This window comes from Ylistrum balloti, unplaced genomic scaffold (genome assembly GCF_031769215.1).
Source record: "Ylistrum balloti isolate Yb309-2 unplaced genomic scaffold, AGI_CSIRO_Ybal_v1 Utg370222, whole genome shotgun sequence".
NCBI lineage: Eukaryota > Metazoa > Mollusca > Bivalvia > Pectinida > Pectinidae > Ylistrum > Ylistrum balloti.
Genome location: NW_026782186.1, coordinates 808,097 through 813,188, shown reverse-complemented (window position 1 = coordinate 813,188; position 5,092 = coordinate 808,097).

Here is a 5,092-nt window from a genome sequence, read left to right as displayed (position 1 = left end):
TAACAATATTCTTTTTTCAAACCTCAGTTACATGTTTAATTGTATATTTCCTAAACCTGAAGGGTATAGGTGGTTTTACATTATACCAGAGATGACCGGGGCTGAAGGGTACAGGTGGTTTTACATTATACCAGAGATGACTGGGGCTGAAGGGTACAGGTGGTTTTACATTATACCAGAGATGACCGGGGCTGAAGGGTACAGGTGGTTTTACATTATGCCAGAGATGACCGGGGCTGAAGGGTACAGGTGGTTTTACATTATGCCAGAGATGACCGGGGCTGAAGGAGATATTCTTTTATGGTTAAGGGACATTTCTGTATATTCGAGATTATTAGGATAGGAACAAATCGCTCTGTACAGAGGTAACAGTGTTTTATTTTGAATCATTAACACACCTGTACAAGTGATTCTGGCTAAAAAGGATCTGATAATTTGATTTTGTCAAATTTGATTTCTGACATTCTCTGGGTAATCAGCGAGGACTTCTGTAGTGGTATTGTATTATTATCTGTGTCAAAAGTGGGTACAAAGACCCCAAAATGGAGATTAAACTCTTAATAAACAGAATGTGTTTGACTAGAACTTGAGAGAAAACCCTTACTAGAGAGAGATTGGTTGTCTTTGTGTTACCTTCCTCTGTCAGAGATGTCAGGTTTTAAAACCACCAATTGAAAAATAAGATTGGAGTGTGTTGAGGAAATTATTGAAAATCCAGGGAACAATACAACAAAAAAGCACCCGCTGAGGGTGTTCTATTCCGAATATTGCGTAAGTAAATATCTCTCCTCAGCATGAGAAATAAAGTTAGATCCAATTTGTTAGCTACAGACTTTAAACATGTCAATCTACAAATGGTTTTGTTCGTTTTCTAACAAATTTGAATATGAAGCAGTTTGTGTTGCTGTGCACTGCTAAGATGATCATTGAAGAAATTTGTTTTATCTAAATAAAAACCCCATGTCAAACGAGTTTAAGGTAGTGCTGACTCAATTTGTCACCATTTAGTTATAAGTGGTACTTGTCAACAGAAATGACAAACAGAGCTTTGAAGTTGTGTTAGAATCAGATATAATACAATTATCAGTCGATGTTAATAACGTTTATTGAATGACATGTAATACTGAGCTAGGATAGGAATATAGGCACCAGGAGCGATATTACACACACACACGGTGTCAATATTTGTTTCGAGATTAGGAAAGTTAATTTACTAAAAATGATGACTTTTTTTCCCTTTTTGCTCTCTTATAATATTTATCCTTGAGTTAAAGCCCTCTCTACATAAGTGTAACATTTTAGTGTTAAAGATGAAGGAGGGCTTATTTAGGAAATACTTTTAGCTTACTATCTTGGAATAAATGAAGAAGTGGGCTTATTTGTAGCAGTGACTTATTTGTGGCAGCGCTTATTTGTAGCAGGGCTTATTTGTGGCAGAGCTTATTTGTGGTAGTGACATATTTGTGACAGTGACTTATTTGTGGCAGGGCTTATTTATGGTTGTGACTTATTTGTGACAGTAACTTATTTGTGACAGTGACTTATTTGTGGCAGAGCTTATTAGTGGTAGTGACTTATTTGTGACAGTGACTGATTTGTGGCAGAGCTTATTTGTGACAGTGACTTATTTGTGGCAGGGCTTATTTGTGGTTGTGACTTATTTGTGACAGTGACTTATTTGTGGCAGGGCTTATTTGTGGTTGTGACTTATTTGTGACAGTGACTGATTTGTGGCAGGGCTTATTTGTGGTTGTGACTTATTTGTGACTGACTTATTTGTGGCGGGGCTTATTTGTGGTTGTGACTTATTTGTGGCAGTGACTTATATAGTTACCCTGACCACCAGATATGGGTAGCAGTGCTAATTACAGGAAATATATCAACCATTTGTATTTCTGTAGAAACTGACAAAAAGATGGATGGGCTTATTACTAGACATAAGCCTGATATAAATATACAGTATTCTTGATTATCAAAAGTTTTCAATTTAGATTAAAGTTATGTGGTATGTGTTAAAACATATTGACATGAATATCGCCTGTACACTATGGTATGTGAAATATTTGAGTTATGTATTATAAGTCGTTAAATTGTCCTCAATACTGAAGTCTGTGTATTAATCTCCGACAGTCAATGACAGTTCTAATTCCACTTAATCCTATCATCTACCTTCCAGGCTGATATTTTGGTATTCCTTGTTGTTTCGTAAAAAGTATAAGCACAGCTTCAGGGGATCTTATGTCATTTCCGAGCTGGTCATTCTTAAAATTGATCCGGATTCCATCATTTCATACTGTTGGCTTTAGTTCGGATATTGATTTTGTATAAAAAATAAAGTGAAATAAAAAGCTCATGTCTGACCTGAGTAAGCCTAGTGGTCTAACACCAATGTGTCTTGCTCATCCCTGAGTAAGCCTAGTGGTCTAACACCAATGTGTCTTACTCATCCCTGAGTAAGCCTAGTGGTCTAACACAAATGTGTCTTACTCATCCCTGAGTAAGCCTAGTGGTCTAACACCAATGTGTCTTGCTCATCCCTGAGTAAGCCTAGTGGTCTAACACCAATGTGTCTTACTCATCCCTGAGTAAGCCTAGTGGTCTAACACCAATGTGTCTTACTCATCCCTGAGTAAGCCTAGTGGTCTAACACAAATGTGTCTTACTCATCCCTGAGTAAGCCTAGTGGTCTAACACATCTCACTCGCGTTCAGGAATGGGCTTATTACAGAGCAATGAGATAGAGTTGATGTATAATTTTGATGAACAACAACAGATATGGATGGGCCTATTACCAGACATGGGCTTATTGCTAAATTAACCAGTATCTGCCTGACTCTGATTGAATGCAAGAAATCCATTGGAGAAAATTATCATGAAGGATGTGTTGTACACAGTTATATATAACACATCTTGTCCAGAAGCGCTGACTTGACCTAGCTTACATATTAACGTTCTTGATGATATTTAACAATATTCAGCTGTAATCAAATACTGGGATGTTTTAGAATAACTACAATTTGTATACTAATAGTTAATGAAACTCATTCGGTCAGTTCATACCTGAGGGTGACACGAGGCATTTGTGTTTGACCGTTCACTTGTAAACACACACCTGAGTTTTAATTGAAACACTCCTTCATCAAATCTTAACCATAAACAGTCTTGTCTAGGCTGCTTATTGAAGTTTTCAGAATCATTATATCTGTACATGTAATAACAATATCAAGAACACGATGTACGGGAAAATTTGCCAAATTATTTCATAGTAGATTATTTTATTGTATTTAAAAATAAAGTCTTTCTTGTCTTGCTTACTGAATATTTGATGTTGGATGTTTGTAAAAGTTGACCAGACGTTGATGATGCCTGTGTGTATTACCTACAGGTGTACTGGGAACTGTTAATAGACTGACCATTATCACACCTGACAAGTAATGCTGGTCAAGTGTATGATGTAATGGTCAGTATTGGCTTGAGGCAGGTCAAGAAAAATGTTTAGTCAAATACACAAATATTTCCACAGTTTGGTCAAGTTAGACTCTGTTCATTCTAAAATGTATAGTTTTTTTTCTTGCTTTAAACGAAAAAATTATGTATATTTTGGAACATAGAGCCCTTTCAATCCTTTCTTTATAGATTCATTTGTAATGATAGAATATTTCTGTGGTACTGATACACTGACCATTCTGTGGTACTGATACACTGACCATTCTGTGGTACTGATACACCGACCTTTCTGTGGTACTGATACACCGACCATTCTGTGGTACTGATACACTGACCATTCTGTGGTACTGATACACTGACCATTCTGTGGTACTGATACACTGACCATTCTGGTACTGATACACTGACCATTCTGTGGTACTGATACACCGACCTTCTCCCATTCTGTGGTACTGATACACTGACCATTCTGTGGTACTGATACACTGACCATTCTGTGGTACTGATACACTGACCATTCTGTGGTACTGATACACTGACCATTCTGTGGTACTGATACACCGACCTTCTCCCATTCTGTGGTACTGATACACTGACCATTCTGTGGTACTGATACACCGACCTTCTCCCATTCTGTGGTACTGATACACTGACCATTCTGTGGTACTGATACACTGACCATTCTGTGGTACTGATACACCGACCTTCTCCCATTCTGTGGTACTGATACACTGACCATTCTGTGGTACTGATACACCGACCTTCTCCCATTCTGTGGTACTGATACACCGACCTTCTCCCATTCTTGTGAAGTGATCTCTGTTTTTGTATCTTGTTTTATTTACATCTGTACAGTATTGTAGATAATTAGGACAAACAAACTAAACAGAGCCAGGTAACACAACAAAAGGTGATATTGTCAGAAGACAGAGGTAAACAGAACTTAGGAACATTCTATTTAACCTAATTACCTGGGAAAATTCTCACCAGAGTTATCGTTCCTACCTGAGGTATTTATAGATGTGAACCATGACAAGGGCATCCAAAAACACTGGTCTTTATAGACAGGTATTTGTTAGGTTCAATAACTGAATTGTATTACATTAGGACCAGACAATCATCAACCATTATAGACAAGTATTTGTGATACAGGTGTCCTCTAAGGCAAATTTGATTGTATGATGTAATAAAATCTGGGTAGTTTAGATGCTTCTTCCTGTCATATGTTAACTCCTATTCATGTTAAGAGTTATACAGATGTGTTAGATTACAACCCATTTTAACTAATGTTACATGATTGTTGGAATTCATTTGATGAAAACCATTATCTTTTGATCTCAGTTTAATATACATTACTTTTATGTTGTAGAACAAAGATTCTTATCTTTTTATTGTTTTCTTCTTTCTTTTTTTTAATGTAGGTAAATATTATACATATAGTTCTATTTATAGTACAAAGTGTCATAGTTGATGACCTCTGAGTTACATACTTGTTGGTTAAGAATGTAGACCTGATTCCAAATCAGCTTAATTTTGAGATATTCCTACGAGTCTGGAGTGAATAACGCTATCTTATTTCAAGCTTCAGAAAGATGAAGATTTTTCTACTCGTGTTGTAATGTTATATGCTAGTCTGCAGTGTGTT